Below are 26273 nucleotides of genomic sequence, written 5' to 3' on the forward strand. Positions count from 1 at the left end.
TATTTAAAAAAAACATTCTACACTTAAGTGGCTGTAAATAAAATAGCAACCCAAAACACGAACCGTAAAAATAATCTAAAAGGCCAAATAAGAGCTGCACCTCTTTGCAAGGAAAAACAAGGCTTATTACATGCAAAAGGTCTCAAGTGTTCCCATAGAACCGAAATGACACGGAGCTTGTCACTTTGCACAATGTTACAGGTTATATAGCAGTAAACCAGGAAATTTGAATACATAAGTAACAATGTTCTCCCACCACCCTCATTGGCAACGACCTATAGAACATTCTAATGCCCCCCAATAGTGCCTGGACCAATTGCCCACACCTTATCTAAACCAATTCCCCTAAACACATGGTCTACTACAGCGTTACTATTGAATCCAGGTGCAGGATTGGTGGTTTGAACGTATTGATACATTAATAAATTGTGACTGCCATGAGATGTGCACCTCTCCGATCCTGAAACAATCAAAGTAAACTGGCAAGGCCTACTCTGCTTTGATAAAACAATAGGCCTTCTCATTGTACAGCATGACGTACACAAGCTGCCTCCCCGACTTTGTACTAAATGCATTGGCATCACCTTTGCTCCTCCTATCCCAAATCACAGAACGTTGCAGACACGGCTCCCTCCATATCTCCTTCAAAACAAAGGTGCTCAGTAATGATGTGACTGGGTCACTGCTCTTGAGTCTGAATTTATTTGTTTTAGGTTGTTTGCGTGCTTGCAATTCAAATGGGATGACCACTCTTGGGGGAGGGCAGTATTGCTCAAAAGCTTCTCCTTACCCATTGGCATCACAAAACCTTAGGCCCTAGTCTCATGAATTTGCCCTTCAAATGGCGCATCCCTACCATCTCCCCCTGCAGCTCACATTCCGTTTCCACCACGTTCCGGCCGTGCAGCTGGATAGAATCAGTGGTTATGTGTGCACCGGGTGCCGCTGACCTCATCCTCTCTCCTGGGGAACAGGAAAGGGATTTTGTTTTTGGAGCTGAGCTAATCAGAGCCGCAGCTCCACATCAGGGCCTGCGTTCTATTCTGTTCATGGTATAGTAGGCCTTAACATCCAATATAGCGACACTTCTGCCGTGTTAACACACTGACCTCGCTTCAACCACAGTACCTGTCTGACTCCATCTTCCACCTGTTTCAGCTCTTCCCACACACCTCACTTCGGACTGCAACTTTAAAAACAATAACGAAGCAGAGGGCCTAAAATACTTCCCTATCTATAACCTCAGCAGTACATTTGTTTCTCTTTCTGTGTTGCTATATGTGAGCAACTAATATGTGTCAGACCTAACTAAAAACAATACATCCGGCTTCTGCTGTGCAAACCTCAGCCTGCTCTCAAACTGAAACTTTTTGCCAGGCCGGGGCACTGTTTGTGCATCCCAACGTTGCTTAGTGGCAATTTATGAAATTCAAATCTAGTATTTCTGATATGCCTCTCTCTATAGTGTTTGTATCCAGGGAATCATATAGTTTAAGGGTGGGGTGTTTTTTGGGGCATGGCTTAGTATTTAGTAAATATACATCCTTACACTTGCCCTGTAACAGAAGAGGCACATGCAGTGTGGTTTGATTAGATGTCATTCCTGCCTAATCATGGCAAGCACACGTGGAAGCAGTGTGTTCTGCTCACAGCCCAGCAGTGATTTCAGCCTGAGGGAAACAGGAATCTCTTATATTATAAATGCTGTTCTGTGGAATCCTGTCGGAATTATTTTCTAAAGTATGGTTTTTAGTTTACAGTAATTTACAGTCTTCATTATAATATCCTATTCACTTCACTTGCATACTGTAATTTCAAATAAAAACTAAATTCATATTGATATCATCATCACGCCATCTAGTCTTTGTGGCCAAATATGTTACTTTATATTATGTTAATAAGATTGTACACTGCAGGCATCACCACAAAGTGGTCTTACAGAGCCGAGGCCGGTTCATATAGTGTGAGTTCTCCAGCGGTGAAGAGACTATGTGGGATTAAGGAAAAGGGAAGCAGACAGAAGAAGTAGGAGAAGTATAGCGATGAACAGGCAACTACAACAAAGGGCCAATAGGAACACATTAGTTTGCTATAATGGTGCTGATTTGATTGTTAGTTTCTTTTATCTTAAGGCGTTCTCTGATCTTGAGATCATTTGAAACAGTCCAGTTCTGTATCTTTAAAGAAACTTGAAATAAGTTCAAATGCTCAATGTTGTGATATATATGGGTGATTTTTAATAGCACAGATTATCCGACACGTGTTTCGACCCAACCAGGGTATGTTTCAAGGCTGTGACAAGCATACAGGGGATACCATGTGAAACATATAGAGGAACCAGTGTGGTATAATATATTTTAAAATCAGAAATGTGAACATGTGAATGGTTACATGTCATTGAGTAAGGTAAGTGATATGAAGCATTGTGATATAAGATTGTGTCAGTTGTCAACGATTAGTTACAGTGTTTAGAAGGAATGTAGGTTTGAATACAGTACAAGCAATGCATTGTTATATTGTTCAAGTATCAGGTGAGTAGTTTGGTGACATGTATAGATTTAAAAAATATGTTTGTTGGAAGATTTAACATTGAGCATTGGCATGTACCATGTCGTTGGAGTCAACAATAATTATATCTGACGTTAATGAACATGTAGTTTAAAGTACAATAGTAAATATTTGTGAATAATGTCAATCAGCAGTCAATATGAAGGGGATTACATTTCATTTTAGTGTTCGGGGATTAGGCACCAGAGTTAAACCATTCATTATCATGTGAATTCGATTGCGTGTAGGTAACAAGAAACATTTTGTCAATGGTGACATAACATGAGACGAACAGCACCAAGGAAGGAAAAACCCACGGGGAGGTAGGCGGAAGGAAAGTGAAAAAATTGTTAGAAGATGTCAGAATGCACATGGTTTTCACTGTGCTATAAGTATGGTACGTCCTTGCCGTAGTTGTGGGCGCAGGTAAGTTAGATTCTAGTAATCGTGCTCTGGGATAGAGCCTCCGATTGGGGTAGCTTGTTGGGTGAACATAAATGGAAAGCATTCAACAGTAATTTATATGCGAAGGATGTCAATGTTCGAAGGAAATTGTAGTTGCTAATTAAGAGAGTGCCAGGCGCAGCACAGTGTCTCCCGGTGGGCATATGATGCATGCGTGGATTAGAAGTTGGTAGTGGCCTAAAATAGACCATGAGTTATTTAGGTTTACAGTGGAGTGCAAGTGCTGCTGGCATGTGTTACACATCGCCTTAATGTTTTCAGGAGGGAGCCAGAGCTGAGTTTCCTTCAGGAAATGTGGGTTGAGTTTCCAAATGGCCATGCATTCATGCTATTGTGCATATTGACTAATAGTTGTTGTGTATAAAGGCACATCATAAAAACTGTGTGAGAGACGGTCAATCAATGATCATGGGATGATTATGTGTGAGTGGGATGCATGGATTTCTAATAACAGTATTGCATATGTAAATGCTGTGTTTAAACAGTTGCTGTACATTCTAAATTACAAAAGGTGAGTCAAACCGTGTCAGACCCTAGATGTGAAGGGTTAAATTGGTAAAACGTGACAGAATACTTTTCTAGGAGTTTTGGATTGTGAAAGACAGACAAAGCGTATGTGTTTATAATTTGGCCATGCATTTGAGTATGTGTTGCCTAAGCAGCTCTGAAAGGCTGCAGTTTATGAGTAGAGATAAGAAACACACAAATCATGCCATCACAAAAACCTTGATTGGATGGGTAAAGGAGTGAAATGAAGCAACAGTGCTGCTGCTGGTGGCCAGTTTACGCATATCAAAGGGCTTAGTGATGGGGTTCCATTGATTGCTGAAGGGAGAACAGGCACAGAGACTTAACATAAGGAACAAGATGTTTAAATTCACAAAAGGAAAGTAGTAAGTGAAGCTAAGGGAAAAGGCCATGTGTGTGGTCCTATGAACTTAAAGGTGCTGCATTAATATTAATGGTTAAATCCTGAGGGCTTACCTGTAAGGCCCAGGGGGCCTCTGCAATCAGTTTAGCGTCTCTGCAATGTCAAAGTGTCGGCTACCATCTTGGTTGCTCTGTTATAAAGTAACAGAGTAGGCACTGGATTGGCTTTTCTAAAAGTGAACCCAATGAGTTACCAAACCACTGACAAAAATGACAGCGGTGGTTGTGATTTGTTGTTAGGTATGATGTGTAATGAAAAGTTAACAATAACAGGAGCTATATAAGGCAAATTGAAACAGCAAATTTGGTTAACGTACATTTATGCAGGTACACAGAGAAATATACATAAAATAGAATATGAAAAACATTTCTTTCTTTTGAATTTTTTTTTAGCCCCATAATGGATGTGCTTAGGAGTGCTCTCCTGTTTGCGTGGGGTTTTAGCTCTGTGGTTAGGGGGACCAGAGCGAGCACCTGCTTGAATTACGTCATTTGATAATGCAACTGGGAATGGATGCGTGCATTCCCAGATAGGGTGCTGCAGCATCTCAAGAGTAAAGGTCCAAGGCACAGGACATGCAGCGTATTCAATGATCTAAAAATAATAAGTGCACACATTACAGGGAAACCGGGTGGCCAGATTGGTGAGGCTGATGTTCAGAGGGTGTTCAATATGCTGGGGAGAGAGATGGGAACAATTTAATGTGGTGATTAGCTAGGCCCGTAAATCCTATGAGATGGAGAGTGGCATTTGAATAGTAACTTGTATAGCATAGTCATTTGTTTATAAGAAAACATTTAGTTCATGGTCATTGTTTAATCCATTTATTACACATCTGTATTTACAAATCGATCTTGCTTCCCTTTGATGTAATCTCAGTTCTCTGTCACCTCCCCTTGCATCACATTTCACCATTTCCAGGCATGCAAATTGGATGTCTTTTTTATTCTCGAGCTCATGTTTTTCTTACCAGTGTTCTGCCAGTGGGTATCTAGCATCCTGGGAATTGAGGAGGCTGAGATGTTCACGCATTCTGGTTCTTAGTTATCTGAAAGTACTCCCAATGTATGTCAACTTGCATATACAGATGGTCACATATACAACATATTTACATTTACAATTAATTAATTGGTCTAGTATGTGATTTTGGATACCATTGAAGGTGACTTGTTTTCTGGTTAAGGCATAGCGGCACATAGTGCAAGTGCCACATTTGTGGAATTGTCATGGGTATCAGGCAGGTAGTTGGGGCAAGCTGGGTGGAGGCTTGGCAGGCCTGGCATAGGCACACAAAGAACCCATAACAAATCCCCGCTTTCATTCCTTCCTAGTGTTTGTAGTAACTTCCTGGTTACCACTTCCTCTTGCCAAACAGGAGGTGCATGATAACTCATGACCTCTCTAGTGTTTGGGTGTGGCTGGCTATATAAGCCACATCCAAGATTCTTCCAGTGCTTCGTGTTGCTTACTGTGAGCTGTATCAGCAACACACTTGCCGTGCTCTGGATCAGCCAGCATATGCTGACCTGCTCCGGATCATCCTGTTTCTGCTTACCTGCTCTGGATCATCCTGCTGCTGTATACCTGCTCCGGATCATCCTACTCCTGCTTACCCGCTCTGGATCATTCAGCTTCAGCTTACCTGGTTCTTACTCCACGCCGCAGCTATCTCCAGTCAATAGGGAACTTCTACACCGGCACCTGTAAGAACAAAGAAGAACAGCGTTAACACACGCACATCAGTAATGCTGCGCATACTCACCAAATCTTCCCACGATGCTGGAATCCAGGTTAGTTGCACGAGCGCACAAACCCCTGTAAGAAAGAAGAGACATTTTTCATTGCACACGCTCCAATAACACGGACACTTATTTCACTGCGCTCTCTCTACGCGGTGCATACTTACCAAAAGCCTCCGTGCAAACGTACCTAACCCCCAAGTCTCCAGTAGCGTTGAACCCAGACTTGAGGCGCTAATACCACATACTTTCTCCTGCAAGGGAAAGGGAGAGATATTACCAGGCGCGCTCGAATTGAAGGCGCTGCGCAAACCTATCAGCAGCTAGCTTCTACATGCAGCGCTACTCACCCACAAAAATACCGGCAAACAAAGACAATACGGACATTTTTGAACACTCAACATTCTCCGTGCAACGTTCACTTGTGGGAAGGACTTTCTAGCCAGTGAAGAAACTGGCGCCTTGAACTCTCAGCCTCGCTGTGAAGGCATACAATAGGGTTTGCCATCTGAACTGAGCCTACATACATTGGCACCAATCACATGAGTGAATTGTGCCCCTGCAAAGGCAGGATGGAGTGCACACCCTACTAAAGATCAAGGTTAGCCCATAGGGGGGCATCACAGCACACAGTAAAGAGAAGGGAAGGGCCGAGGGGAATCAGGTGAATTCAGGTCTGAGTGTACACCTTGTATTTGACAGGTATTCCTCCGGGTGAAACAGGGGAAGTGAAGACTCGGGGTCAAGGGAGGCTCATCCATCGCTCCTGCAGAGACACAGATGAGTGTGACAGGAATCCCACCGTTCTTGTTTTGGTTAGCTAATTAAGTGGTTTTTCTGATATTGGTGTCAGGTTTGAAGGACTTAACATAGTTTTCAAAGTAGGTGCCTTCATAAAAGAAAATTCTGGTTGTCTGATATCCATTTAGCAATGTCCTCATCTATGGTCAGTAGATGCCAATGCTGCTTGATGATTTTCTGAAATGTGTGACAATTCTGGCTGTATTGTGTAACATTTCTTATTGTTACTGCATTTTGTTTGGTTTTCACTTTTGGGGTGAGAGGCAATTCTCTGCTAAGGCACGTGACTGATCTAATCGCTTTGTCTATGGTCTGATTTGGATATCCTCTATTAAAAAAACTTGTTTTCAGGACTGTGAACTCAGACTGGTAATTGCTGTTGTCTCTACAGTTCCTACATGCTCTTATGAACTCACCCTTGGGGATGTGCTGTATTACAGAGTTGCTATGGCATCTGGTAGCAAAAAATACTGAGTTGACCTCTGTTGGTTTTCTGAACGTTTTGGTGTGTATTCCTTCAAGTTCTGCTGTTATTTTAAAATCCATAAAGTCAATTGTGACATAAGTGTGGCATTCTGTTAGTTGTATCCCAAACGTGTTACTGTTTAAATAATCTTTGAAGCCAGTGAGTTGTCTGTTGTGCCAGACCAGATCAAGAGTACAGCATCTATAAATCTGTGCCACTTGTATGTATGGCAGTTGAAGGCCTTCGCGAAAGCATACGTCTGTTCAAATAAATTCATTAATAGATTGGCTACAGATTGGGCGTAAGATTCCCCCATGGCTACGCCTTTCTTTTGGCAATAGAAATTGTAGTTAAAAAGGAAAAAGTTATTAGTGAAGGCAAATTCCAAAATTGCTTTGTCATTTCCAGGTGTGTAAAAAATGCTTTTAGGTATAGGTGTAGTCAAGTGTCTTGATGGCTAGTCCATGCTCGATTGTTGTGTAAAGAGCTTTGACGTCTAATGTGACCAGTAAGTATCCCGGTTGCCTGTCCATATTCTCCAAAACGTGTGCATGGTGTCCCTCAAATATGTCAGAATTTTAGGCACCTCCTTTTCAATCATACCATTGATGTATTGTGCTATGGGTTCTGTCCCCCAGCCAATTCCATGTAATATTGGTCTTCCTTCTGGTGTAAGCATGTATTCTTAGTGTACTTTTGGCAGAAAGTAAACAGTGGGCATGCATGGGTGGTCCGTTCTTAGGAACGTGTGTTCATCATCAGTCAATAGTTCTCTTTTATGCCATTTAGTTATCAGTTCTTTACCTTGCAAAATCCTTGAGGCAGTAGGATTGATGGTTATTAGTTTGTAACATCCTGGAGTTTCCAGATGCTCCATGGCCATCTTGATATAATTCTCTTTGTCTAGAATGACAATGTTTCCTCCTTTATCCGCTTCTTTGATAACAATGCTAGTGTTCTTTTACAAAGTATTGAGAGCTTGTAGCTCCACTGTATTGAGGTTGTGCTTGGCTTTCTTATTAGTTGATCTGGCGTCAGATACCTGGTTTATGCCCTGTAGTGTAGTCGAAAGTTCTTGCCTCTGTAGTGTAGGCGAATAATTCTCCCCACCAATGTAACCCTCTGGATGAAAATAGACATACAGAGGGATTAATTAGTTGGGAGAGAGGACACCAGCTGAACCCAGAAACTGAAATTAAAATAACACAATCAGTAATGGAGTGTGTATAGCAGAACCAGCATTACTCAGTATTTCAGGGAAATGGCTAACCTGAGAATAATCGGAAAAAACCTCCAAATAATTCAGGAAAACAGCCCTCCAGATAACACCACAGCTCACGGTAACCAAGATGGAAACCTAAAGGCAGAAAGGATACTGTAACATGAAACCCAAGAGAAATGCACAATGAAACCAGGCAGAAACGCACTTACCATGCAGGAGAGAGTGAAAAGCAGTTCCAGGTGTTGTACCCCGTGTGTTCTGTTAAAGTTACCTTGACCACGACGGCACAAGGATGCCTGAAACGGCATTGGTCTTAAGTCTCTAGTTCTGGAGGACCACCTATCCCGACAGAATCAGGACGCTTAACGATGACTAAGCGCCAGGGATGAAGTCCAAAAGTTCCTGTGCTGATGAGGGAAAACACACGAGGAACACAAAATGGGGTCAGATGGTGATTCAACATTGTCTTCAGTTCAGGGCTGTACTTTCCAATGGCAGTTTGTGTGATGTCTCTAAATGTTGCGGTCCGGGTTTGTTAACTTGCGTGGCAAAACAAGGACAGAATCAGCAGGAGTGAGGCAGGTCAATTAAGCGGTCCAGGTCTGTTAACTTGCGAGGTACGATAAGTACAAAATCAGCAGGAGGAAGGCAAGTCAAGTAAGCGGTCCGGGTCTGTTAACGTGCATGGCAGATGAGTACCAATTCAGCAGGTGAGAGGCAAGTCGAGTCAGCGGTCCGGGACTATTCAATGTGCGTGGGGAATCGGTGAGCAAAGGTCCAGGTACAAGGGCTTGGGAACTTGGGAACAAACAGGGCAGGGGCGTAACAGGATCAAGAAACAAGACAGGAAAAAACGTAGTAGCGCCGTGATATACAAAATCAGAATCAGTGTTTACCGAAAACAAGAAGTTTAAGTAGCCCTTCCGTGAGAACCAATGAGTCCACCCCTAACGCGTTGTATGTTGCCATGGGAAGGCAACGGATGCCATAGTCACCACGTAAACCCCCAAACAGCCCACCCACGGTTTCATGAGTGGAACGGAACAGAAAATTTAGGGGGTAGTCAGAGAGTAGAGGCGCGAGAACTAACTTTACTCAAAAGCTGTGTGTTTTGACTGTTGGCGTGTCTCGTGCATGCTCTAGTCCTGACATCTGGTTAGGTCTTCTAGTCTGTGAAAATCCTGGGTCAGCTTTTTGAAAGACATCAATTGCGTTATGCCCTTGTAAGTTGGGAGTACATCTTGATGTTTTTCTTTAATTCAGGAATGTCTAGATTTTGTTCTTCAATATCCAATTCTTGGAGGATCGCTCACTTTGTCTGTGTGTCCACATAACCTCCTTCCTCCATGTTGACTAAGAGGTGTGTGAGTTCCAGGTTTTCAATGGTGACATCACTGATTGGTGGTTTTGGTATGCTAGGAGATCTCCATTGCTCTTTTATTTGCAAATAACTTTTTAAGTTTACATTATCTTCTGTATTGGAAGAGGTCTATTTGTGCATTCCTATAGCTGGATTTGTTAGTTGGGGAGAACTATAGTCCTTTGTTCAACATTGATTCCTCAAATGGTGAGAGTGGGTATTTGGATGGGTTGAGAACCAAGCTCAATGGTGTTGCTCCTTCTGTTGTAGCTGGGTCCTTGACCATGTGAGTCTTGGGATGCCTTCTCGATCTGTGCTTGTGTTTGACTACTCCTCCTCTCTTTCCTCTAGCCTTCCTCGATTTGTTAAGGTATCCCCCTCTAAGGGATCCTGGAAACATACTTGTTTCACATTGTAATTCCGATTTCCTTTTTTGTAGCGTTTGATTTGATCTAAAAGTTAAGTTGATGAAGAGGAAGAGGAGGTTGTGATACTTGTGGTAGCAGCTGGTGCCTTTTCGGTGTTCGCTTGTTAAGAATGGATGTGGTTTATGATATATTGCCAGTGACAGTACTAAAAAGCACGTTCTCCCACAGCTGAGATCAAATATAAAAAAATATATATTTTCTAAGTGGTGGCAGGGCGTCCACCACCAAATATTGATTGCCGTCCTGCAAACCACATTGCTCACAGGTGCAGGAGTTGCTCATTTCATTCTATTCTGCAGTGGAAGCAGTGCTACTTCCTTCTAACACCGGATTTTAGGATGAAGCACCTGTGTTGAAAGAAAGCATAACGTCGTGGCAGGCTGAAATCTTAATAAAAGAAAGGTTAGGACCAGGTCTCCTCATACAGGTCAGAGGCCCAGCAACATCTTGGGTATAGAACGTCTGGATGCTGACCATGGGCCAGTGGAATCAGAGAACTCCGGGTAGAAGTAGTGGTGAAAGAAGGGGGGCTTCTGGGGCAAGGGACTCTTGTGCAGGTACAGGAATAGGAACCCAATGACTTTGTCCACAAAACTGCTTTAATGCAATGAGGAGATTTGTTGTTGCAGCACAATTGTTCTCAAACATTTAAAACAGTGCTGGCCTTGGCTGTCTCTGGTGTACTGGATACGCAATTATTTTCAATGTTTGCTCGCAAACTGAAGAATATTTACTTATGCTGTTTTAAAATCACTGCATCCATAGACATGCTGTGGGCCCAGAATTACTTCCAGGTTTTTTTGTTACCTGGGTAAATTCACATGTTTAAGCTTTGTACCGTATTTCTTGGAAAGTTTGCGCAAAAAAATGGCCCTGTTTATTTGAAAACTGTATAGAATGTCTTCTGTCATAACTTTACAAACAATACTGAACAACACTGCTTTTGGTTTGATTTTTGATGTTTATCCAGTGTAGGCTACAAAACCACCAAAAGCATTGTAGGTGAATATGTGCATGTTGAGGGTAAATGAACAGTGCTCCGTCTGCCAAAGGTATTATGAGGGTCATCTGATGTTAAAATGCTGGTTCATATTAAACTTACATTGAAATGCATTAGTCTTAAAGAGCGTTTGGTGGTTTCTTGCAGAAAACTGATAATTTGATGATTAAAGCAGAGGGTCACTTAAAAGCAATACCACAACAGCCAATAGGCCAGTAAGGTGAAACTGAATAATGGGCGCACAGATTGCCTGTACTGCACGTATGCTCCAAAGGTCCACCTGTGTTCTAGCTGAGCTGCTCTGCCCTGCAGTTCGTAGTCTACCCCCACTGTCTACGAGGTCACCAAAGACATATTGAGCAGGCTTGAGTGTGGGCGCTGTCTGTACAGGGCAACCAATGGCTGAATCGCCACGGCTGCTTTTAGCCAGGGAGCAATTATGCATATGCGGGTCTGACAACAGCTGCATGCCCTTCCGAAAGACACCCCCATAACCTATGCCCAAGAAGGAAGGCCAGCAGAGAGGAACTGCCAAGAAAGGGTTCAGGTGTTTGCAACAAGATCCACGTTGTGACCGATGTCCCTGTTGTGTTTGTTATGGAAGCTTGCTTGGATCTGCCCACGCGTTCATGTTTCCATGAGTGAGGGAAGCTTGCAAAGGCCTGGCCATGCTGTAGCTTTAACCATTTATCTGGGAAGCTTGTTTAAGGAAAGCAAAGAGCATTACCCTTTGTGCTACAGAGATGTCTTTTACAGCCACCGTTTGGACGGCAGCAGCAACAGTAGCCAGTCCATCAGCCTACACATCAAGCCCACCTTAGGCAGCCCATCAGTCTGCACTCAGCCCCACTGCAGGCAGCCCATCCGACTGTGCTCCTGCCCCCTATCAGACAGCTGACCAGCCTGCCCCAAGTCCCACTCAAGTAGTCCATCAGCCTGCACTCTATCCTGCCACCTTCAGGCAGACAATTAGCCTGCTTTCCTGTTCCACCCCCCAGGCAACCCATTAGACAGTACCTCACCCCCTGCACCCCCGCAGCACCAGAACAACAGGAGGGGGAGGAGAGATTGTGGCCCTATGTCAAGGAGGGAATATCAGGGGCCTAGGGGGCAGCAGCAACAGGCACATGAGGTATGCCAACAGCCAAAAATCATTATTTATTTATTGACTATATACTTTTCAGGGGGGTCAGCAGAGGTGTTGCTAGGGGGAGGGGCTGAGGAGGCTATAGCCCCGGGTCTTTTGGTTGTAGCCCCAGATAGAAGCTCAGGGGCTACGACCAAAAGGCTATAGCTAGCCCTGAGTCTCGACAGTCCCGACGGTAGCATAGCCCCAGATCTTTAACAGACCTCGCAACACCCCTAGGGGCTTAGCATTGGGCTTCTTTGGTGGGGATGTTAGGTGGAGAGCTTGTGGGCTTGGGTGTTTGTGTGGCACACACACATGTGGCTGTGTGGCTTTCTGGGGCATCATCACCTTTCTCTGTGCTCTGCCTTGTTTTGAAGTTGGCCTGGACATAGCAATGAAGCAATGCACCAGTTGAAGACGGCACAAAGCCGAGACATTTTTTGTCCCATGCCCTGTGCAATGAGCCTGAACCAGTGTACCTATAGATACTTTAGGGTTTCAGATATATACATGGACCGCTACATGCATTACAAGGGTAGTACAGTGGCTACATGTTGTCTGATGTTACTCTAACATTTGTTACCACACCTATAATTTTAAAAGGATAGCAATGTGCAGTGGAGCGTATAGTAAAAAAGACATTATGAAATGTACAGGACATACCCTACAAATTAAAGAACATACCCATGGGCGTTAAATTCAACATAAGAGCTGGAGTAAAATTCTGTAACCTCTTCAAACTTGGTACGTATTAGGTAACGCTATGACTAGCCTTTAAAAAATAATAGTCATTGAAACAATGTGCGATAGTAAATACAATAAATTCAAGCAAGAGGGTGCATTTGATGATGTGTATGAATACCAAATAAAGGTAAGCCACAGACAAAGTAAAGAGAAACCCACATATTGTGGGCCTTCCTGCTCCATCATGCAGATGTGAGCGGGTTAACAGTGGGTGAAGGGATCTGGCCTTTTTCACGTAGAGAGGGTTGTACATAAGCAGCTTGGTGTATCACTTGCTCCTCACAATGATAGTTCTAGTTCTGTTGCCATTTTCCGCCCTGCTCTCCTGGTTTCCACTGCCTTGTAATGGAGGAGGGGCAGCACTGCAGTCCCCCACACTCTTAAACAATTGCAGGTGTGAGACACAGAGGCATAAGGCACCTGTTTGGTTTTGAGTTGGCAAACACAATAGATCAGCACAATGCCAAAGCACCAGGGCCATTGCCAAGTCAGTCCTGTCGTCAAAGGTAGTGGCACTCTAAGGATCACAATGGGAAGAAAATACAGTAGGCATGATCTCGTAGGCTTACCTGAGACAACAGTATGTAGGAACCTCTGAATGAAGACACCCTGGTCATCAGTAAGACAATGGGCCTCATTACGAGTTTGGCGGTAGCCGTGCCCTTGTCAAGGGCACGGCTACCTCCAAACTCAGGTCCGGCTCCGGGTCCCGCAAAAGGGGACTTACTGGGCCATTCTGACCTTGGAGGGCCCGGTAATTCCCTTTCGCGGGACCCTGAGTCCATACGTCCCCACTCACATTTGAGCCCCCGTAGGGCTCAATGGGAATGGGGAGGATGGCAGCAGCCATCCTGGTCTGCTCGCATGTGCCGCTCTGCACGCCTGGTCTGACCGGGCATCTAGAGCGGCACCCGCCAGCAAACTTGTAATGTTGAGGCATGGCAACAACGGTGCTGGTAGCACTAGCGGCGCCGTTGTTGCCTTACCACAACCGTCATAATGAGGCCCATTGCTGTGTCCACCTAGTAGTAAGATCAGTGGGCAACAACCAAGAAACAAAGTCACAGAGGGAAGGAGATGCACACTGGGGCACAATCTAGAGGGAAGTCGGCTATGGATCACAGCTCAGGAGAAATATCTCAGTGGCAGCAGGCATCCAGTAGGGCAGAAAATAAAGGCAATGTGATGTTGGTCACCTCATAGGAGTAAGATCACAGCGGTGAAAAGAATTGAAGTGAGGTGAAAAACCCTGGGAGTCAAAACATCTGGGGTCAAACCAGGAGATAAACCCCTGTAGAGGGAAGATGACAGAGAGGCAGAAATATAACGTTAAATGGGATGAGGGTGCAAAGAGAAGTGGTAGCAAGTGTGACATCCCAGCTCTCTTGGACAGATCCTTTTTGAGAAACACAGAAACCCGAACATTTACCCCATGTCAAACATGACACGCAAGAAAGGATCATAATATAGTCACACTTCATGTGGCTCTATTAGGTAACCTCAGTATGTTTACACACAATAATTCCAAATGTATCACTTATGTAGAATCATTTTGCACAGTTATACATATGCAAAAAATACAAAGATAAAAAGCACAGCAATATTTCCAATTCAAAGGCTTACAAAAGGTGACTCTACTTATGCAAAAGGTGCCTCCACATTTTTGGTGAAACGGAAAGGTGATGAAACACACATGTGTACAAGAATACATCGAAAATATTGTTTTTCATCACAATATTCAGTGTAACAAAGATGAAGGAGTGTTGTTCTGGGTAAATCAGAGATCACATCCATATCCCAGCAACCTAGTACGTTTTTCAGGATGAATTTATCAAAACATTAATTTAGATTAGTTTTATTTGAGAGCGTTAAATTCACATGGATTAGGTAAAATTCATCATGAAGGTCGATAGTCTGTATAGCCAAACTTGATTTGTGATTAACGGAATGTAGACATAAATACAGCCAGGGTCGACATCTTGGGTGTATCGGCACCTAACAACCAGCTCCTTCCTCAGGACCAACTGGTAATTTGAAAGGGAGCATATGGCACTCATTACGAGGTTGCCGGTATTCTGCCGGCAGTACCGGTGGCCTACCAGCAACCTCGGCTTCCTGTTACTGCCACCCGATATCCCGGTAATACCGGGATATTATGGCTTGTGCCAGAACGGTAAATCCCCATTCCCGTGGAGTACCATAGGACTTCATGGGAATGGGAACATGAAGCATTAGCACCGTTTTTAACCGTGCCAGTGCTTCTGTGATTTATCTGCCAGTAGGGAACTGAACTAACAGCGGGTCAGACCTGCTGGTAGTTCACAGCCCCTGCCAGCAGACCCAGAGTGAGCGGGTCTAGAAAAGGTGCCGGTAACTTTGTTACCGGCACCTTATTTACAGATCGGCTCACATGTAATGAGAGCCTAAGTGTTTAAATAAGACAGAGTACTAGATCAGAAGTTGAAACTACTTGAGGAACGGTTAACTATAAATAAAACGAAGTATGAAAATGAGGCTCACCAGCCAGATGGCCCATCTTGCAGTGGTAATCGAATCCTCAGTTTGATTGGATGAAAGATCCAGATAGGTTCTTCTGATGTCTGTAAATATAATGTCAATGGTCTTGCCATCAGTCCAAAATCAAGAAAGGTTGCATGAAAAGGCAAACTATTATTAAAATCACATCAGTAATTAGATGTGGAGCAACATACCTGGACATGTTTCCTAGTTTGAAGTGATGGGATGTTTGATGGAAGTAAAGCTACACAGAGGCCCCGATTCTCCACCTGGTGTTAAGTACCGACAAGGTCGTTAAAAGGGTCAACAACCTTTTCGGTACTTAAGGTCTATTCTGAAGGTGTTGCATTCTTCTGAAGTCAGAAAGAATGTGCCACTTTCGGAATACATGTGGCGGTTGCTTGGATCGGTTGGAAACCAACCTAGCAATCGCCACATTTGTAACCTGGCTTTTTTGAAGGGTATTTGTTATGAAGAGGTCTGGACACTTGAATTTATACAACTTGGCTTCTTTATTTGAGATGATAGGTTGAACAACCCCCAGCCAGGGGAACAGCTCCAACAGTGATGAACTTTGAAACCCACACCTAGTTAACATTCTGGAAGCTCAAAACCATCACTCCACATAACATAGCAACAGTAGTTAGATGACATGTGACTGTTGCAAGCCAAGCATGTCTAAACTAATAACACTAAAACTAAAGCACCACACAATGCACACCACACAAGATGCACACTCCTAACACCTCCCTTCCCTCTGGCATTAGAAAGTTTTGGATAAGTCAAAACACCCTTACCCAGGAACAATAAACTATGAACAATCACTAGACCAAATGTTCACCCCTTTCCAGGAGCATCCCGAAAATCCCCAGACTTGAGAACTGCGACTCTTTCCTTGGTCCATACACCACCTCCTTTAACCAAAATGACAGACCCTAGATCTTTCACCACCTCTTTGGGATCAGAGTACACCGAAGCACCCTTCTGCACCATAATAGGCAACTTCACCTTCACCCAATCACCTTCGCTCACCCGAAAATCTCTACAATTCTTACCATCATACCGTTCCTTAGCTTTGACACTACTCTTTCTCCGCCTCTCCTGCATACTCCCAACATCCACCTCCATCATTCTGGATTTCCCCATCCAACCAGGACATAAATGGGAATTCGGCCTTCTACCTCTCAAAACTTCAAATGGCGAAATCCCTGTGACTCTGCGCGTAGACAACCGACACTGGAATGTTCTTTCCATTACAGACCGAATCCAATCACCTTCCACACATTTGTTACACGCTGACACCTGTTCTTCAACATCCCTGTCCACCCCGGGCCACCAAAATTCAGATCTGACCAATCCTTTCGTCCTGGACACCCCCCAGTGACACACATACGCAAGAGCAACTACATTCTTCCTCTTTTTACTGGGGACTACCAACAGGTGACCCCTGCATACATAATCTCCTTGCAAACACAGTTCATTCCTTACCTTGCCATACCCTTCCATGACACCACCCTCCAAACTCCTGGCCTTACCACCACTTACTAATGTCCTGGCCTGCTGAAACGCTACATCCTCCCTACAAGCTGCATCCCATCCTCGTTGCCAATGTTATGAAGAGGTCTGAACACTTGAATGTATAAAAAGTGGCTTCTTTATTTGAGATGATACCTTGAACAACCCCCAGCCAGGGGAACAGCTCCAACAGTGATGGAATTTGGAACCCACAACCTAGTTAACATTCTGGAAGCTCAAAGCCATCACGCCACATAACATAGCAACAGTAGTAAGATGACATGTGACTGACTGTTCCAAGCCAAGCATGTCTAAACTAATAACACTAAAACTAAAGCACCACACAATGCACACCACACAAGATGCACACTCCTAACAATATTCTTGTGGCACTCCTCCAGTTTAATATGTGCTCTAAAATAGCGCACATACACAGTACCATTTTGGTACCGTTACTGGAGGAGTGCCACAAGAATCCGGTGCCAGTGCAGGGTGTGTATGAAAGTGTTCACATACACCCGTGGTGCATATGAACTTTCATACACACAAAGCAAGCAGCTTCACGTTGCAAAACACAACGTTGAAGCTGCTTGCTTTGGTGTATATGAAGGTGTTCATATACACCACATCGGTGTATATGAACACACAAAGCAAGCAGCTTCAATGTTGTATTCTGCAACGTTGAAGCTGCTTACTTCTGTGTTCTCAGCTTCATTTTTGTAAAATAATGAATATGTCGTTATTTTACAAAAATGTTGCCTAGATTTCAGGATTGCTCCCGTTATGCCACAAACATAGCGCAGTCCTGGAGGTGCACTGTCGTGCACTGCAAGGACGCCCAGGCCCACTTGAGAATACTGGTGGAGACTGGGCGTCCCGATTTGGCGCAGTGAATCGTGCTCTTTAGCACATTCACTGCAGCAAGTTAATAATCGGGCCCAAAGTGTATACAATATCCATTACAGCATGTGGACGCGGAACAAAGCATCCGCTGATTCAATGTTGCTATCATGCTATAGTTATGGTGCTTACCTTGATTCAACTATTTGCAATGTAATGTAATGTAATAGCGAAGGCTGAAAGCTCCAAGGATTTAACCTGCGTCTCTGAACTCGCCAGATAAATACAAAAAGCTGAGAAGCCTCACAAACTCATGGCAGTGTAGCAGCATGTCACTGCCTCCCAACGTCAATGCACAGGACCGCGGGTTAACGTTAATGATGCAAAAATAGGCTCAGCCATCATTATTTGTATCAAAGTGTTCTCCGGTAAAAGTGTTTGGGAAATTTGTGTTGGGATTTTGAGCGAAATTATAATTGGAGGTCATGATGGGAAACCTCCCAATACCAGATACCGCCATAGTCACCTACACAAGATAGCTTAAGTAGAGTGCTGCATTAAGGGTACAGAAACATGATAAGTGAAGCAATACCACATGGCTCAACTGGTAAACGTAAGTGTTATCAATTGGCTGGACTGGCGTACATGCAATGCAGGCCAATCTAATCAGTTAATAACACTTATGTCTGCCTTTACCCTTGATAGACAGTTGATATGCATCAAGGGTAAATGCAAACATAAGTATTATCACTGGCCCACATTGAATAAAAGCCAGTCTAGCCAGGTAGTAACACTTATCACCTTTGCTTTACCTTTGATGCCTAGGAACTGTGCATCAAGAGTAAAGCAAGCATGTCTTATGTTGCTTTACTCTTGATAAAACAAACATGAGTGCTATTACCAAGCTAGAATGGCCTACATTCAATTTAGGCAATTCTAGCCAGGTAATAGCACTTATGTTTGCTATACCCTTGATGACAAGTAAAGAAACCCATGCTACATTAAGAAAGTAAATGCACACTGGTACACTAGTGTCAGGCTCCATATACGTTCTTAATGTGGCATTGCAGCTTTTACTTAGCATCAAAGGAAAAGCAAATATGTGTTATTACTTGGTTTGACTGACCTACATTAGCATTTAATTTCCTAAGGTGGCATCAACATTTTATTAGCCATATTTTCTTTGTGTATCATGGCAATTTTGTACATTGCATCAATGGCAAAAGCAAATATAAATGTGATTGTGTGGTACTTTGGCCTATCTTGGTATAGCCGGTCTGGACATACTTTCCTTCTGTAGCTTGGCATTTTGTTATTGGGTGGGAGGCCTTCAATGATAATCTGGCATATATTGGTGCAGCATGCATGAGCATGCATGCGCACAGGCAGCATGAACATGTTTTATATACTGGCATATGTTATGGGCAAAGGGATCATGGTGTACTGTTGGTGACTTTCACCTATGGGGATTTTCATGTGCTACTGTAGAGAGGCAGATGCACACGTCATGTATAGAGCCCACCCCAAGAGCCAAGGATAGTTGCTTGGCTGAGAATCAAGGATGCCGCAGGAAAAGCAACTACATGGCTCAAAAGGAGTCAAAGAGGATAAGCTGTACACGCAGGACATATTTCTCTTAGTTTAAGTAAAGAAGTGAACAGTTGTAAATGCCAAGTATTGCTCAATTAAAGATGAAGAAAGCACATAAGCACATGCAGAATGGAGCAACCAAGTCACCCGAGGCCAAGGAGAGTAATAGCACCCAATATAATTGAATCAGATAACATTAAATAGAAGGGCAAATGCACGAAATCATGGTCTCCTCACATGCGATTCAGGATTGGAAAACAAGGCCTATTCATAAGGCTCCAGACGAAGATTGCAATATACCTTTACTCCATTTAAAGTTCTGAGGAAGAGGACAGTCAACAAGGTCAACTACAAAGAAGAAGCCTTGGTTTAGGGCTTATTTAGCTAATTAGCCAAGAAAGGCAGTTGTCTGATGTTGTTCCCTCGCACCTGGGTCTTGTTGCTTACGTGTTGCTAACAAGCCGAATGGTCAAGGTTGGTAAGAGGGTGCCAATCAATCATGAGGGTCTATGTAATGGTGGACATACATTGTTGCATGGGCCTATCCGCTGCTGGTATTACTTTATTATCTGTATTCTATGTAGTTAGAGGTGGTTTAAGGCGTACCTACCAGATAAGAAGCATGTAATGATGATACTAACACTCATTCAAACTATATGTTTACGTTTCCCTTAACTAATCCCTCCACCTAGAAGGTTTTTACTTTTAGCCACGTAGGATGACATCATAGCTGACTTATGTTGAGGTATAAAACCTTTTATTTAACCGAAATGCATTGAGAGTGTGTGATCTGCAATCTTTTTACCAGGTTTCCTTACTGTTTTAAACTGATAATAAAGTAGTATTTTGCCATATTTTGTGAGTCTGTCCAGTTATTTGGGTGTCAGATCATTTATTGTGTTAATCCCATTCAGCACTTTGAACGCTCCAGGTGCTATTGCCCACTGCCATACAAAACTGATTGCAATCTCTGTGGCGTTTTATCCAATTTTTCACAGACAGCGTTGTAAAATATAGCATATTAACCGCTTATTTTAAAATATTTCTCGGGGGGATGAACTCCCTTTTTTGTTTTGGGCTCCCTCACTGCGCTTGGTCATTCCCGCCTTTTAGACGCATACATTTACACCCCTTCACCACTGCCATCAGGAGTCAAAAAGTGCATTCAATGTATACTCAGACTTGAAGTACTGCACACAGAGGTAACAATCAGAATCACAAGCAGTAGAATTCCTGCTAAATATAGGAGTGTGTCTCTAATGCAAGCATAAGGCATGGCAACACCGGAATGACACTAAGATGGCAGCATCGCACTGAGCATTTATGCCAACTCTATCCTTTCTCCCTCCCAGTTTGGTAGCCATCACCCTCTTCTATGCCTCTCATTCTGTCTTCCATGGGCTGATTCCCACTTAGTGCCATCATTCCCGTTTTCACCTTCCCTGCTCTGGTCCTGGTCTCTCTGGTCTCCCATCTGTAATGTCACGCCTTCTTTTGCACTCTTTTTCCATACATCCAGGGCTATCACTCCATAACAAATACAACTGCTGTGTCTGCCTGTGCTCCTCAGAAACCTGTGTTCTCGAAGGCACGCTCCTTGTCACCCTCACACATGTCTTCCCACGCTCTCAGCCAAATGCACTTGTTTCCAACTATGTGCTATTTCTTGCTTTGACCTCAATGATTCCTCTGCCCCTCATCATTTCTCTCAACCTCCCTGACAAACATCTCATCTTGTATCCCTCGTTTGCGCTCAATCTACCGTTCGTCTGCGGTGATTTTTTTCTGTACCTCGATGCTTCTTATTGTCGTTTCCTTCTGCACCCCAATGGCTGTGGGCTCTGGCGCATTATAAATGCAAATCACATCAAATCAAATCCTTCCGTGGTGCACATACTCCATCCATCCTGCTCTCACTCTACCTGTTCTCCCACTTTCCATATGCACACTGTACAGTTTTGGTAGTGAAGAGAGGGGGGGTTATTCTGCATGGGGCCTTTACCCCTGATGGGCTCCCTAGATGAGGTTCCTTTCTTGAGTGGCATTCACGGCATGAAGATAAATATCGGGGGTCCTGTGTTTTCAAAAGGAATCTCTACAAAAGAGCTGGGTTGTCAAACCTTCTAACACTTCTCTTGGCACCCTCAGCCCATTTAATATAACATTCCTTAGGACTTCCCCTCTGCGATGCTACTCTTAGGTTTTATCTCAATAGGGATTTACCTCCTGATTTAGGCCCCCCCATGTTTAAATTTCCACGATTGTGCCCCACTGCTTCCACCCCACCACAGTGGGTCCCACAGACCCACATTCTCAGAGATTGATGCAGGACGCTTGATCTGAAAGTAGGCCTGTTATGTCCAGGCTTAAGGAATGTGCATGCAAGACAACAACCGAAAAAAGAGCTGCAAGACACTGATGAATCATTGAACTCAAGGACGTAGGACCCGTAGGTACTGGATGATGTTGCATTGCAGCCCTCAGAAGACATGTATGCATCATAAAACACACAACGTGCATATCTGAAGGTGAGGTGTGAACATGTCAAATAGTTGATGGCCTTGGTGTGGGCTGACATGTCTGGATGAGGTGCCATGGTGAAGAAGTCCCCGGCTTGCGCCCGTTGTGGTGGATGGGGTGATCACGGGGTCCACAAGCCACCACCTGGGACATGGTACTGGGCACGGAGGAGGCACATGGTGGATTTCTTGGACAATACCACCTCTCCCAAGGCCAGTTATCACCAAAAACACCCACATTTGATTCCTTCCCCGTTGATACAACTTCCTGATTATGGAGAAATTCAGAGACCAAGTCTTGGTCCCATTACCCGCATCCTCAGGTGGCCACCCAAGCCAGGGACGGTAGATGTAAAACAGACTGAATATCTGAATACAAGCAAGACCATGACTGTAGTGTTCCACAGAGTGCACTTTAGGTGGAGACCCGCACCCAATTCCTACCCCAGCAGAACCTGCACCATACATGGACTTGCTCCAGGATATCGGATCACAAGTCCCACCACTTGGCGCGGTAGGCAGCAGAGGTGAGAAGGCAGGGATGAAGAACATTTCAGCAGTGGGTGAGTTGAACGAGGCTGTGTGTGGCGCCCAGTGACATATTTCAACACCATAGATGGCCTCAGTCCTGCACAAGTGTTTCTCGAACAAAATTCTTTAAGACGAATTAGACCTCCTGGCGGGAAGCTCTCTCTTCTGCTTAATTGTCTTCTCTTTTTGGGTGTTGTTGGTGGATGACAGCACAGAGGAAGTGTTGGAGGGCCACTTTTAGTTTACACCAGTTCCTTTGTGTGTGTCCCAACCCCCATCCTCTGAGCAAGGTGGGATTGTATTAACTTTTTCAATATTTTTCACGTGTGCACTCCAACGGTCTCTTGTAAATCAGATTCATTTCTTGGACTGTTGCATGGACATTACCCAGTTCCTCTTTCTCTGTTGTATTGTACTACTCCATGTCCCACATTTGCTTGTCCCTCCCTTTGAGTGCATGGCCTATCCTTATGCTTCTATTCGCCTCTTCATGCAGTAGTTGAGTAAATACTCTTTTAACTCTACTACCTCTGTGTGTGACATTTCTCTTCTACATTGATGGCATATGATTGTTGCAGGGTCCAATCCTTAACTGATTCGCCTTCGTACATGCAACAGATATATGGAAAAGGACATGTCCACATGACATGCCCATATCATATGATGTCACCTCAAAAGTCAATTTTTCTCAGGTGTGCCTAGACACTATACCCTTGGGTTTTGGTGACAATGTCAACCCCATACCATGTTTATGATGCTGACATATGACTGAATAACCTAAACGGAATAGAGATGGAATAACCCCAGACCCTTCCTGGAAACGCTACATGCCCCAGGTATTTCATATCTGGTCCAATTCTGTTCAGCGGTTTTTGTGCTTAGCTGCCAAAAACAGTGTTTATTTGCTTTCTTTATAACTTTTTCTTTTCTTAACAAACCTTTCCCACACTTATCAATCTGGAGGGGGCGGGGTGGGTGGTGTGACGGTCTTATTGTTAGGAAAATATCAATCAAATCTGTCTACCAAGTCAAAAGTTACAAGAAATTGAATTTTCAGATTTCCTATGACCCAAGGCACTCACCTTAACTATAATTATAAGGTGACAGTCGCTGTACTATAGTTAAGGTGATGGCCTAGTCTCATAAGAAATACGAAAATGTAATTGCTAATAACTTTTGACCTGGTGGATCGATTTGGATGACATTTTCCAAACAAAAGGTTTTGCACGGCCTACCCAGACTGGTTATTGTAGAAAAGATTCATTAAAAAATGTAAACTTTTTAAGTAAGCAAACAAAACCTGTGTTTTAGGCCTACTCCCATTCTTTTTCCCATAGAATTTATTTTTTCGCAGCAAAGTAGAAAAACGGCAGGATGGAATTGGATCAGATATGGAACAGCTTGGGTACAAAGCGTTTCCGGGAGGGGTCTGAGAATAATCTGTCCAGTCGAGGTTAAAAGATTGAACTGGGAAGGCTGTGCCCCTTTCTCCCAAAATGATGGCTATATCTCCCATGATGCTTTGCAGCCGGGAGGCTTTTCAGAAATGAATAACTGCCATTTTGTATGTTCGTTGCAAGCAATAACTGTGGTTAAACCGGGGTTAGCTGAAAATGAAAAGTGTTGAAAATCCTATTTAGAGCTGAAAAAAGTATTGAAAGGTGTAAGGTTTGTGGTGTGGATGGGGGGGGAACCCATGTGACATTGGGGAGGCTGGGAAGGAATTCAATTATAGCAACTATTCAATAGTCGTGGCTATCTTAATATGGTTATATTAACGCAGTTATTTCAACGCAGTTATCACATTAAAAATGTAAAATGGAAGTAGGTCAGAGGAAATATTGAGTGAATTTGAACAGGCAGTTGTGTGGTATTATGAAGAGGGGTAGAGTGGGGTTGGTTGTGGGGCGGGTGCTTTTGTGCAATGGGAGAAATTTCAGGGGTTCAAAAGATGAAAAGTGCACAGGTGCGGTTTCTGTCAAATAATCACGGTTATGAAATGGTGCATTTTGTATAACGGTGGTAATCACAAATTGGGTGCATACATAGTGTTCTAATGACACAAACTGTATAAAATGGATGATATATTGTTTATCAATCCATTTATACAGTCTATGCATTGTTTTTTTCTATTTTTGATTACTTTAAGGGTGAATCTTAAAAGAACTGTTGGGGTGGAAGGAGGAGGGGGAACTTGGATCGGAATAACATTGGTGTTGGAACGGTATCCAGTGACAATAGACAATTACAGAGAATGCTATAACAGAAACAAAAACAGAGACAAAAAGCATCAACATTTAACAAAAATAGATATTGGGGTGTGTGGTAAGGGGGTAAAACGGGTGGGAATGGGGTTGGGGTTGGTTTAAGCACATGGAGAAATGGGTGATTTGAGGCGGGGAGCCCCCCAAAAAGAATTTCAATATTTTTTCACTGTTATTTTGTTTTGCTGAAAAAGCATTCTCTGTTATGTATTCTCTGTAATCAGATAGAAACGTTTGGAACATATATCGAGGGGTACAAAAGGGAGCATATATATTTTGGAGGTTTTATTATTTTTTTAAAAATATTTTTGTTTTTTGTTGATAAGGGGGGGAAACCTGCCACTTAAAAAAAGAAGAAATCCCTAGCAATGACAGTTCTGTTGGTGGTTTGCAATGTGAACTGCCCACTCTTCTAGGGTGGCACCTCCTAGGGTAATCTTGTTGTGGCATATGAGGGATAAAATCATGCACTTGTACAGGTTTACTGCTGGTCGGTTGACAGCAGCCTGGGTCGCAGATGATACGGCCACTGTCCCGCTTTTGCAAGGCATAGCACTTGTGGTGGCCCCGGATGTTGCTGTAGATGTGGCCGTAGCTGATGGTGGTGCAGCTGAGGAGGTGGATGTTACACTGCAGGCCCGTTTTGCAGATTGGGGTCTGTGGGACTTGACCTTCTGCTTCTGGTGGGCCTGCTGGTAAGGCTCATCCACTTCAACCCAATGCACCCAGAGAAGATGCTGGATAAGTGTCTGGGTGCCCAAGCTTTGGGATAGGACATTGGACAACCCCAGTCGCAGCACCTTCTGGCAGAGGGTTCAGCGGATTGACCCCACCTCCTTCACGCTGTGGTTCTCCGGCATCAGAAAGTACCTCCAGCTAGCCAATGCCTGCAAAATGCTCTTTGCCTTCTTGTGTGGGGTGAGGCGGTGGTGAGCCAGATGACATCTTCATCTTCTCGAGCAACGATGACCTGCTGGATGTCATCATCACTGCTGTCATTTGATGGTTCTTCCGTGGTGGAAATCCCAGGACAAGGGAGAAAAATGTACAAAGGAAACAAAAGACTAGACAAAATGACAATTCCACTTAAAAGAATAAGTTAAAAAGAAAAGCTAAAATGAAGAAGAGACTATGCACAAAGTTGTCAAGGCAAGGAAGAGGGGTTGGGGAGTAAGGGAAGGTAAAAAGGGATTGGACAAAAGGATTGTAATAAAAGCAGTTTTTTTTTAGGCGTAGAAAGTATTTCAACCAAAGGCAAAAAGCAATGAATGAATTATACACATTTCCTGTTGGTGTGGTGAAATTATCTCGGTTATTAATGTAAACCAATCAGTTGACGCGTTGCGAAGCCGCAGAAGGCATCATTGCACTTATGCAGAGAGTGTGGTTTCATAGCTGCTTAAAGAAGCAGGATTATGACTGTTCTGACAGTGTTAATGGTCCAGAAATGCTTGATTGTGGGGTGGCCTCGATCAATCCTCTTACTCAATATTCTTGTATTACGGGGGGTGTGGCCTAAAGGCGGGCGATGTAGACGTGATCCCTCATCGCTCCCGGGCCGCCAGCTAAATCCTGTCTTCTAACCTGGAAATCGGTATCACACTGCGGAAGAAACAGCAGCTACAGGTGGCGGATCCCTCCCACAGCGGGTTGCTGCACTACCAG

Source organism: Ambystoma mexicanum, chromosome 4q, assembly GCF_040938575.1.
Source record: "Ambystoma mexicanum isolate Mex_15411 chromosome 4q, UKY_AmexF1_1, whole genome shotgun sequence".
Classification (NCBI taxonomy): Eukaryota; Metazoa; Chordata; class Amphibia; order Caudata; family Ambystomatidae; genus Ambystoma; species Ambystoma mexicanum.